This window comes from Strix uralensis, chromosome 5 (genome assembly GCF_047716275.1).
Source record: "Strix uralensis isolate ZFMK-TIS-50842 chromosome 5, bStrUra1, whole genome shotgun sequence".
NCBI lineage: Eukaryota > Metazoa > Chordata > Aves > Strigiformes > Strigidae > Strix > Strix uralensis.
In genome coordinates this window covers 81,261,160-81,273,595 of record NC_133976.1, presented here as the reverse complement: position 1 = coordinate 81,273,595, position 12,436 = coordinate 81,261,160, and the positions used below count along the sequence as shown (strand labels likewise).

General features: G+C 42.4%; 1 protein-coding gene across 1 annotated transcript in view; it reads left to right on the top strand.

Annotated features, from left to right (window-relative positions):
• Nucleotides 1-4,466: 4,466 nt before the first annotated feature.
• CRACR2A (calcium release activated channel regulator 2A) overlaps nt 4,467-12,436 on the top strand; it is a 67,066-nt gene continuing 59,096 nt past the window's right edge. The window contains exon 1 of the mRNA XM_074871946.1: nt 4,467-4,598. The gene's annotated coding sequence lies outside the window, so the exon portion shown is untranslated. The remainder of the gene's footprint in view (nt 4,599-12,436) is intronic.

Sequence of the window (12,436 nt, the reverse complement as noted above, 5' to 3'; positions counted from 1 at the left end):
TCAGGAGGAATGTTTCTGGCAGGTTTGAGGAAGGTGATCCTTCCCCTCTACTCAGCACTCAGACCACATCTGGAGTGTTGTGAGTAGTTCTGGGTTTTCCCCACAATACATGGATGTACTGGAGTGAATCCAGCAAACAGCCACGAAAATGGTTAAGGAATTGAAACACCTGAGGAGAGACTGAGAGAGCTGGGACTGTTTAGCCTCAAGAGGAGAAGGCTCAGGAAGTTAATTTTATCAATGTATATATATACTTGGTTGGGGGGAATAAAGAAGACAAAGCTAGACTCTCCTCAGTACTGCAAAGGGAAAGGACAAGAGGCAATGGACACAAATCGAGATACAGGAACTTCTACCTAAACATAAGAAAAAAATGTTTTTACTGTGTGCATGGTCAAACACTAGAGCAGGTTGCCCTGAGAGGTTGTGGAGTCTCCATCTTTGGAGATTTTCAAAATCCAGTTGAACAAGGCCTTGGGCAACTTGCTTTAGCTGACTGTGCTGTGAGCAAGGGGTTGGAATAGATGACAGCCAGATTAATTCCATGATTAAAGCTTGATTTTTAGAAAAGTCTTACATATTTTCTTGCAGTGTAGCATGATCAAGCTTACACTGCTGCAGGTGACATGAGAATGAAGTCAAACATGTATTTCCTTTACTCTGGCGAGTGAGATGACTCTAGAGGAGGTCAAGCTGGATGACTTCCAGTTTCCTAGCTGTCGCTTAATGTAATTTCCATTTCATAGCCCATCTGTAAATTTCTTGCACTATGTTCACGACTCCAGTTTCTGTAACTTTTCCTCTGATCCCTAATCATAAAAAAGGAAAACATGTTTTTGAATGTTACTATGAAGTTCCCTCAAGGTGGCTGCAGTTTCATAGGCATTTAAAAGCTGCATTAGTGTGGAAAGCCAAAATAGGCCTGTTACTAACAGGTAGAAGAAATGACCCCTTGCATCCCAGCAGTGTGATAGCTCTCCAGACTGAAATAACCACACATCACCACAAATAAACTGTGAAATACAGCCTGTTTTATTTAAAGGGTGGGGGTTTTATTTTTATATTGCACTTGGCATTTCCTGACTTAAGAGATGCAAACTGTCTTCTGCCTACCACCTGTTTCTGTTTGTAGTTCTGGCATTTGTATAAGCTAGTGGTAGAGACTGCCATCCTGTTTCTAACTCATTTTACATTAAACATAGCAATCAGAAGGATCCTAGCTCTGGACAATATGTTTTGCACCCCCAGTGCTTTTCAAAATCTCTTAGTTTTACTCCTTGAAGAAAATCAAGTGAGTTTATACCAAGACTTCATAGAGGACAATTTTGGACCCATATAAAAGGGTGGAATTCTTTGAAGTATTCCATTTACCGGTGTAATTTAAGCCTGTGCTAAGAAGTGAATCCATGCATATGCACCTTTATTCTTGGGCTCTTTTTTCTTTTTTCTCTTTGCAGTTTGCATTATAGTCTCTGAGACCACAGTATATCACTTTACTGCTTTTCACTCCACTTAATCCAGGAGCATGGATTTGATTCTGGCTTTTCATGAAGAACAAACTTGTGTCTGCTGAAACCTGTCAGGGTCTTTCTCTCTGCTGTCACCAGCTAGGGAACTGAATGCATATGAAGGTATAGGATCAGAAACTGCTGCAAGATATCACAGCAGTACATGAGTGCAATTTTGGAAGCAAAATTCTATCCTGAAACATGTTTCTTCAAGGCCTCGGAGGCTGAATTTCCACGGTGGTATAAAGGAATCTGATGTTCCAATACTATGAAATTTCAATGTGATAAATTTACCCTTTAGCTGTATGTCAAAGTAGTCCATTCCTTGTGTGGGTCTTCTGGGGTTTGATAATTACAGCAAGTGGTTGACAGTCCTCTGAAATACATAGGTAGTTGCTCCTTGCTCTTGCTACTCCTCCAGTTTGCGAATACTTTGATCCAAGTCCAATATTCTTCCCAATTTTGCTAAAAAGAAAAGAAAAAGAGGTAATTTTAAAGCAGAGGACATAAAATGGATAGGTCTAATGGTGCAAGTTTCACCTGTCAGATGACACTCACTTAGTCAGGACACTCATTTAGTTAGCTGGAAGTAATAAATACTCCGTTTTTTTCTTTTGATTAATGTGATTAAATCCAGCAGCTCCCATGACTACTGCTCATCAGAATTAAAAACAAAGATTTCTTTGTTTGGGAGACCTAGACAAGACAGTTCCATTCAAACTGCAGATCTGACCCAAATTTTCAAACAATATCAGAATAAATAATTTAAATTGTGAATTATAACAGTTACTTCTAAGCCCTATCTTCTAGTTGACATGTATCTGCATGGGTATTGCAACATGGTAGCGGTCCTACACTGGTATTTTATGTTTTGCTCCTTACTCCACTGTTTGTTCTTCCTAATGAAGAGCTAGAATCCATAACTTTTTGCTATGAGAGAGAATGAAAACAGAGAGCAATAGCCCATTTCTAGCTGGCTCTGTAAGGCTCTACTCCAAAGTATTCACAAATATATGTAAAAACAGCATTAGCTGAGTAAACAAGACCTAGACAACCTCAGTGACCAGCTCTTCCACTATCCCTTAGGAAGCCACAAAAATTTCTTACAGAAACTGGAAAGTCTAAACTGCATCATAGTAAATGATAAGGAAGAAAATGGAATGATTTGTTGCAACAAGGTGCCTAAGCAGTCCCCAGTTTTAAGATGTATTCTCTGGGGCCTTAATACAGTACTGTTACCACTCAACCTGCAAATGATACTTCAGTGAGCTTTTTTTTCCCATGCATGTGACTCTTGGCTGTTCTAGAATTTTCCCCAGTCTTAGCTAACCCTGAATACAGGATGTTTCTTGGAAACACTTCTATAGTGTTTCTTACCCTGCGTCTCCTGACTTGGGAGCCCTTTAGAAGAGTTTTCAACATGGTAAGAATTTCCCTTTCTATATGCTGTCTTCAGCTTCTCCACAAGCTTCTGAATTATGTCTAGTACTTTGTGGCTGAGAGTGTGACTATTTCTCTGAAATAATTTTGTAAGAAATATTGTCCACACCTTTAAAGGAAATGTAATTCCATCTTTTACCCACTATTTTACTAACATAGCAAAAAGTTAAATAGAAAAGTTAGTCTGAGTCAAGTCAGCATGTGCAGAGTCTTGTAGCTATTCAACATGCTGATGATTTCATGGTAACTACCTGTGTGCCTATTTTAGCCCACAGTACATATAAGGCAGCTGCTGTGGTTAAACAAGTTTCAAATATTTATTACTGAGCGTGGATGTAAGCAGTAACTGTCAAGTAGCACTTTAATGTACTGTAAATCCACACTCAAGCTTGCTTTGTGGAAACTTGTACAAGCCTATAGTCAAAGAATCGTTAGAATTACCGAAGTAAAATTTCCCTTTGCAGAAGCCATCCTAGTTAAAACCCAGTTACATAATCATCAACTCAGTATTTAATAACTGTCTTGAAGTATTGTAGTGTTTTTTAATTAGATATATCAGGCATACATGCCTGTATTCTATGAACTATCTGCAGGTTTTCTTCACATTCCTCTTTATAGATGCAAGATTTGCTATTTAGCAGCGCTCTGGTATTGTAGCCTACATTAAGAAGATAAGCCTGAAGGGTTACAGGCTGTTCAGGAAAGATGGGGTGGGTAGGAGAGCTTGTACTCTGTGAAAAGGAGTGCCTTGGGTGCATGGCCAAGTTGATGAACCCATGGAGAGTGTGGGTAAGGACCAGAGAACCGACTAGTGCAGTTGTGTGTGTGTGTGTGCTACCACATCACCTGATCAAAAAGAGGCAGCTCAACCCTTCATCAAGCACCGTGCCCTAGGAGCTCTTCTGCAGTTGGAAGACTTTACAGTGGTGAAAACTATGTTGAGGATTTTTCTCATCTTGGGGGACTACTCAGAGAACCTGATCCCAGATGCAGATATTTACACGTTTCAACATATACTTTGGGCGAAGTGAAGTATCTGAATCAAACGCGGAATCAGTTCTGACTCCTGTTACCATCTTCTTGTAACAAGACTTGGGGCAATTTGAGCTTGCAAGACACGGAAAATTCTAGCCGGTCCCCTTTGCGTGGTCGCCACCCGAAGCCCTCGCTGCGGCTGAGTGCCCCTGCACCCTCCCAAACCCTCTGCCCGGTGCCGTTTAGGTTACAGCGATTACACCCACACCCTCACCCTGGAAAACCGCGCCCAGTCCCGGCTGCCGGAGGGCCCGAGGAAGGCAGGGCCTCCCCCTCCCTCCCCCAGGGCTCTCCCACCAGACCCGCAGAAGGCGAGGGGCGATGGGCCGCGGCGCCGCAGCGGCCTCGGGCGGGGCGGCCGAGCTCCGGCTGCCCGGCCCCGCGGGGAGGGAGGGAGGGCAGGCGGCCGGGAGGGAGGCAGTAGGCTAGGCTGGACGGGCCGGGCGTTCCGCCCCCCCCCCCCCCCGCGGGGCGCAGCTCGCCTCGCCCGATTGTGCCACCCGTGCTCGGAACAAAGTTTGGAGAGTTGTTTCAACCTTTCCGCGGTTTTACTTCCACCCCGAGGGCGGGCAGGCACCGCGCCTTCGCCGGGGCGCCTGAGGGAAGCGGCGGGAGGTGAGTCCGGGAGAAGTGTGGTGGGCCAGAAGAGCCAAGGGGGGGGGGGGGAAGAAGAGGTCCGTGCACGGCCAGGTCCTTCTCCCAGCGAAGCTGCTGGCAGAAAGGCACCCGCGGCGCTGCTTCACCCTTCTTGGCGGAGCCCCGGTGTCTCAACAGTGCCCTGCTCTTCCGCCGCGCTCCGCCTGCTGCAAGCCTTGCTTCCTGCGAGGGGCTGGCTGCAAGGGAGCGGCCCCTTCGCGGGCTCTGCGGGGCTCTGCAGGTTCAGGGGAGCCGGCAAGGGACAGCCCATACCCTGCCTCCGCCGGGGGCTGGGGGCTGCAGAGAAGGAAAAGTTTCCGTGCCGGCAGGGAGCCGGGAAAGGTTGGCCGGGGCGGGCCGGCCCCGCTGGCAGCAGCCGGGGGGCGCGGCGGCGCTCCCGAAGCCGCTGTGAGGGTCGCAGACTGCACTCGCAGCGCCGGGCCCGCCCGTTTCTCCTCAGCGGGCTCTGAGGCGGGAAGGGGGCCGGCGGCCTGAACCCCAGTGAGTTGCTGAAGCCCACCCTGCCTCGTTCCTTCCTTCACACACCGCTGGTGCCAGCACCGGAGCGACGGGCGGCGGGAAGCTGGCGCTCAGAACTTCAGCCGAGTGTGGTGAGGGGTGAGGAGGTGTCATGGCTCCTACACAGAGAATATTGCATAAAGGTGCTGCCCAAAAGTGCTGTTGACTTTGTATTTGCACTTCTGCATTCCTCATGTAGCTTCATGCCAAGGCCAACAGACAGTGTCACTTCATGTCCTGGTTACTTCAGGAGCTGCCCGGTTGGTTTTCAGTGAATACTTCCCTGCAGATACAAAAGATCATTGAGTTTGTGGCAGGTGACTGCCTTCAGGGCGGGAACAGGCCCACCAAGTGCTTAGAAGTACTGGCAGTGAAGATGAAGGCAGTGCTTCTACTGATGGTTGCAAAAATGATTCTTGTGTTTCCCTGCAATAGTTTGGTGTCAGTCTTGCACTGCTGTAGCTCTAGTGTGGGATCTGATTTAGTTTTCTCGCTTTCTTGATACTGAATGCTTATGATGACTGTAAATGACAGTTACAAAAGAAGACTTACTGCCACCACGATAATAGATTTCTTAATATATACCAATAGAACAGATTATGACTGCATTGTAGTGGAACTTGGGTAGTGTCATAATTGGGAGAATGGTGAAATCCCTCTGGAACACTTTGACTAATTTAACATACTTTTCTATTTTCCTAATTGCAGCTTTGGTTTTCAGCAATAGTTTCCAGGCTCGTTTCACTTTTCAGATGGCATATATGAATTATTCTGATGCACTGGTGAAAGTTTATTGGTTTTCTGTGGGATGCCCTAAGCACTCAGGTATCTGGTCCCCAAATTTACCATTAGGGACTTAAATATTGTACAACTCAAAAGGTAACTGTTACACCCAAAAGAGTGAAAATGAAGCGTCAGTCTTCTCTTTACTAATTCTCATCTTTCTTGACATCAAGAAAAGAAATCAAAAGTCTGTTTTAAGTACAAAGAGCAGATGTATTTCTGTGAATGGATTAAGTAGCAAATGAGATTTAGCACAGTAATAGTTTACAGTTTCCTGGTCTGCCAGCTCTTGGAGACAAGTTCACTGCTGCTGAAATGAAGGAGGTTCTGTGTGAAACACCTACCACCCCCCACCCCTCCCCTTTTCTTCCTATCTTGTAATGGGCTAGAAGAGAACTGTAAAGAAATTAATGCACGAAAGAGCATTGCTCTACAAGATTTTCTTGTGGTTTCTTCAGTCCACAGGATGGATGTGCTGCTTCTAACAGACCTCTTTTCCTCCTGTTTCTGTTCACTGGCAAATGATACACTGTCATGATTTTGTAGATGGGTAAATGGTGGCCATATGGAGCGGTAAAGAATATAGTGGTCTGCCCAGATTCCCTCTCCATTATTTGCTAATTTTCAGTATAAGTAAATATGAATGTACAGTTCTACATATAAGGAGCGAGTAATACATCTTTAGGGTTTTATTGCTCTTGTTAAAAATGCAGATTTAATCAGTTCAAGTTAAACCTGATGTAAAAACATAACTGATTCCACTGTCCATGACTTATCCATGCAGAAGCACCAGGATGCCTGTGTCAAGAAACTGACCGAAACTCAAAGAATTTGGAGCTCTTTCCAGACAAAGATCTAACCAGGTTAGGCCTAGAGTTTTCAGTCTAAATCTGGTTTAATTTTTATCCTAAGAGTAAACAAAAAAATTGTGATAAATATTTGTCTGCATTTCTAGGCACCAGTGCCCATTTCTGGGGTAGTTCTTCTGCACTGTCATGGTTTAAACCCCTCCGGCAGCCAAACACCACGCAGCTGCTTGCTCACCCTCAGGGAAGGGGGGGAGAATTGGAGGGGTAAGAGTAAAGAGACTGGTAGGTTGAGATAAAAACAATTTAATAATTGAAATAAAATTAAAATAATAATGATAATAGTAATAATAGAAAATACAAACAGGTCATGCACAATGTGATTGCTCACCACCTGCTGACCGATACCCAGCCCGTTCCCAGCTAGCGATCCCAGAGAAGAGAGAATCCTGAAACCAGCGTCCCAAAAACCAGAGTGGAGCTTCTTGACCAACCCATATCAATACACTGAGCATGACGTTAGATGATACGGAATATTCCATTGGCCAGTTTGGGTTCATTGTTTTGGCTGTGCTCCCCCCAACTTCTTGTGTACCTGCGCACTAGCAGGACGTGGGAAGTTGAAGTCCTTGATTTCTTAGCAACAACTGAAAACGTCAATACATTATCAACATTCTTTTCGTATCAAATCCCATACTGAATCCAAAACACAGCACGATTCTAGCTACTAAGAAGGAAGGAAAAAACCCCAACAATTAGCTGTATCCCAGCTGAAACTAGGACACCCACATTTAGTAAGTTGAATCACCACAGGTTTGGATAAGCAAGGTATGGGATAGCTTACTGAGAGTCTTGTCGAATCTGCCTCATTAGTCACTATCAGATTTATTGTGTGTCATGTCTCAGTCTAATCTGACTGCCTTCTCGTGCTCTCCTTCTGCTGTGCCTCTGTATCATGTGTTGTGTCCCAGACTGCCCCTTGCTCTGGTGCCTTATTTTTGCCAGACAGAAATTATGAAGTAGCCATACCTGTTTCAGGGTGGGAGGTCACACATTGCTGAGCCATGGCCAGGATATGTGCCCCTTTGAAGAGCCTGTGACCTCCAGAGAGCCACCCCAAAAGATATTCTCCCTATTTGCAGTAATCATGCAATTGCCCCTTTTTCCTCACATGACTCATCCCTTAGTCTCACAGATGGGTTGTCAAGAAAGGTGAAGGGTCTTGCTGGGGAACTTCCCTTCGTTTGACAGCAGTGTAAATGGAGGCAGGGATCCTGCACAATTGCAGGAAAAACTTCTTGACTAGTTGACTCATAGAGAATGTGAAAGTTGTGTTTCCACTTAAAAGCAGCGGTGAATTAAAATCCAATTAAGAATCTGTAATGATGCATTTTTAATTGTTTGTGTTGCTAGAATTTTTTTTAGAATTAAACAGGATGAGGTACACCAAGCCTACTAATCAAATATAGATAAGTGGTTTTGTTTATATGTGTTTCCCAGACCTTGGAAGTGAGCCATGCGGAAGAGATAGCATGAAGGTTATCTTGTACTGCATATAGGAAAATGACACTTGTACCATATTTTACCATTATTTCTTGCAATGGAAAAACAGTGATCTAGAAAATTAAATATTCCCATGCCTCACTCACATGGTCTTGTCCCATACAAACTGTCTAACTGACTCAGGTGAAGGTGGTTTCCAAGAGCAAATTTATAGTTTTAGAAATTCTGAAACTTTTGCAAACAAGAATTCTTGCAAGCCAGGTGCCAAATAACTAAGTAGACACTTGGAACATGCCTCTTGGGTTTTCTAGTGCAATCTGCATTAGCTTGGGTTCCACTAAAGTCAGTGGCAGAGTAGACTGAAATTTTCCACTAACATTTTTTCCATTAAAAATTAATTTTTATTTTACGATAATATTTAAATTGCATCTCAGAATCCTTTCATTTAGCTTAAAGATGTGACATTCCTTGACAAACTAGAAACAGAGAGTGTATTTTAGATTTCAAGTCAAACTTTTGTTAGTTTGCAGGCAGATCAAAGGGTTTTAATTTTTTTTTCCAGAAGTTACATTTTTAGCAAGGTCTTTTGGCAGAGGCAGAATATTTCAAGGTTTTTTTTTGTGAAAATGGTGTACTTTAAAGATGTTCTTGTCAACCAGATTTTACCAGCTGAAAGTAGCTCCATTTAGCAGTAAGTCATTAAGAAAACCTGAAAGATAAGACAATTAAAAGCGACATATACTGCTTTACTTAAACTTTTTCCAGGCCTTTACTTTGGGGGGGGGTCTTGTTTCCAAAGCAAATAATCTGTCAACAAATGGAACAGCTCATATGAATTGGCAATACCTCCTGCCAGAACATCATGTTACATGTTACACCATTTACTAATATAAGGCTGTTATTAATATAGTTATTTGCATTTATTTTCAGTGCTTGGGACAATTCAACACAATAAATCATGCAGTCAGATGGAGTCAGCTGAGTTTTGACTTCACCATGCTTGGAATGTGCTGCGTATGTTTTAAGGTGCTCTTTCTTAACAACAGGTTTTACTTCTCTGAACTAACATTTTATGTTTTGTAAAGGAAATCAAAATAATGGTAAAATGGTTCTATAGAGTTCTATAATAGTTCTGATACAAGTTCCATAACTGATCTCACTACTGTATGCAAACGTTTATGAAAACTAATGCTCCAGCCACAGATGTTAGCCAGAGTTGCCCAGAATACATAACTGGCCAAATTGTATTTGTATGCAGTAAGGTTTTATTGATAAGTTAGAGAGATAGAGACAGAATTTGTGGGGAAAATACACACACACACTTATACCACTATACTTCTCAGGTGTTAGGTAGGTCAACGGTTTCCTGAAGACTCAAGGTTCTTGCAGGCAGCATGCAGGCAAGGAACAGGAGGGAGAGAGAACAGGTTTTCTTGGTGTCCTTGAATAAGGCAGGAGGAGCAGGTGGAGGGAGAGAAGAAGAGCGTGGGTCCTTGAAGCATGCAGAGACTGCACGCAGGGTGCTCTCACAGCTCTGATAATCCTGTGATTATTCTGCAACAGTGATTGCCATGATGATTGTTGCCCCTAAATTCAGTGTCCTTTTATAAGAAGTTTGCATTTCCAGAGAATTCTTAGCTTTTAATTTCTTAAATACATTAAAAAGGAAGCATCCAAAGCAATGAAACAAGAGGAAAAGATGCATTTCCACTAAAATCTTAACTAGAGTAGCTTTACTTCTCAAGGAGCCTAGCAGGTCCATTTAATTTCACCCTGCCTTTCCAGTATGGATCCCTAAGAACTGCTAATATTTAGGCAATGAAAACCAGAGAAGATAGTGCTCAAAGGAAAGTGAGAGGTTTTGGTTGCCTGTGCATTAGTTGTTTTTCACTAGTGTTTCCATATTGAAGGAGCAGGATGGGAAATAAATGAATCTGCCTGCTTCCTTTGCTTACTTCTGTTACCTTTGGACATGTGAATTAATAATACATGGATAGTTTTGTTTACTACTTCCATAGAGGCCAGCAGGAAGCCAGGCAGGCGACTTTCTTCTTCATCTGTGTGGGAAGCTAACCGTTGGGAGAGGCACATTTTCTTAGAAACACAGTGAAAACTAGTTGCTTGGATGGAGATGTTAAAAATAAAAAAGGTAAATGAGGACATGATCAGCAGTCAGAGAGTTGGGATCCTGCGTCATCGTGCGCAGAAGTGACATAGTTTGGGTTTTTTCCAACATTTGGATTTATGGATTCATCTAGGGACAAATACCGAGTGGGGAGTGAGTGGTCTTTCTGAAGTCTTCGGTAGCCTGTTTTGGAATCATTAATGCTGTCACTTCAAGCATCTTTTCTGGTTTTCTCCTGTTTCCCATTTAATACTGTGAAGACTGTGCTTCTGATATATGACCTAGGTTTTTTTCCTTCTTTAGTTTTTGGTATGTTTTTTTCTTTAACCAGTCATCTTCTGAAAATGAAGAATTTAATTTATACAATTATGATGTATTTATTACCCACAACATCTTCTCCCAGGTCTTTTACCTCTTGATTTCTGCTCATCTCCCTTACTTTGAAATAAATTGGAAGCAATTTTATGGAAATCTAAAACCTTGTTGTGGTATAAATGAAGCTTTGAACTTCCATTATGCAGAATATACAAAGTAGGTGATCCTAATGGTTCCCTTAATCTTTAAAATCTACAGTCAGGGCTGGTTGGAGAGTTTCTCTTAAGATTGATTGTAAACAGAATTTGGTTCTCCCACACAAATTTACTCACAGGAACAGAATTTCTACATAATGTAAAGTTTTTCCTTTTTAGGCTAGTGGATGCATGATTCCTTCATTGTCTGCCTTTGCTGTTCCCCTTGAAATTATTTTCATGACCCATTTCTTTCAGACTATCCTGTTGTGGTCCTTCATAGGAACTCCAACCTGTCTGAGATCTCTCCCTCCACAGTTAAACTCCCCATACCCACCCTATGGTGCGCTATCTCCTAGGATGAAGAATCATGAGAGATCATGTGCATCATGAGAGAAGTTACCTAGCCAGTGAATTCAGGCTGTGTGGAAGAAAAGAGGCTTTTATGACACATTTCAATGCGTTTCTGAAGCAAAAGCACGAGACTTGCATGTTTTTACTTGAAAAGTCAAAATTGGAGGAATGAAGGTCCCATTTTTCACCTAGTTCAGTCCAGGTGTTCATATGCTTAGGTGAGGCTTTATAATGTATCCATGAGAGCTTAAAGGATAATTGTCTTAGTCGTAGTAAAGGAAAAAAAAATGCGGATTTTTTTGGGGCGCACAACTTTGTATCTCTGTTAGTTTTTTTAAGTGTGGGACCTGAAGTTTTACCTTGAATAGTCATAAAATCTTTTTAAAATGCCTAAAAATAACATTGAGGTCCACTGATCTATTATTCTTTCTCAAGGAATGATCACCTATGCCATTATTTGCAGAACTGTGGTCTGTTCTTCCATGATGGCAGTTGCACTACCTTTGCAGACAGTGGTTCGGTGCTCTTCTTTTTTTATCATTGAATGGTTTATCATGTTGAGCTTGTCTGCCATGTTACAGCACTGTACAGAAGACTGTTACTTCTTGTGTATTGCGTTATGTGCATAGGGAGTATTTTTCTCCAGTCCTGTATCTTGCAAACTTCTATGTTCTTGAGGATGGTCACTGTTCTGTCTTTGGTCTTAGCAGTCCCGTTCCTCTGTCATTCTCTGTAGGTCCTGATTTTTTTGATTCTTGATTTTTCTTTGATGTGTTTCCTTGATGGGCCTCTTGGCCTTAATTGAGCTAAATAAACTAACTTTCCAGATTAAATTGAAAGGATTCTACAACAGGGTTCACAGTCTAGCTGGATGAACACTTGACCAAGGGCAGGGCACAGTAGTAGGGAACAGAATGACTTCTTTCAGCAGGCTTGTGCCAACTTAAAATAGTTGTGGTGGTACATTTTAGCAGCCTTAGAAGCTTTTCAGCATAATGCTAAAAGATAACTAACTCTGACACAGAATTAGTTCTGAAGAGATTCCTGTTGGTGTGTCAGACATATTACAGAACAGCTGCAAGTTATTTTAACAATGATAATTTGGTTGTAGGAAAATATATTTCTTGTAGCAAAAATATGCAATCTTAATTTTCCAGCTTTTGTAAAACATAAATGTTATCTCTCATTTTGTAGTTTGTATAAATCCATGGTGACCTC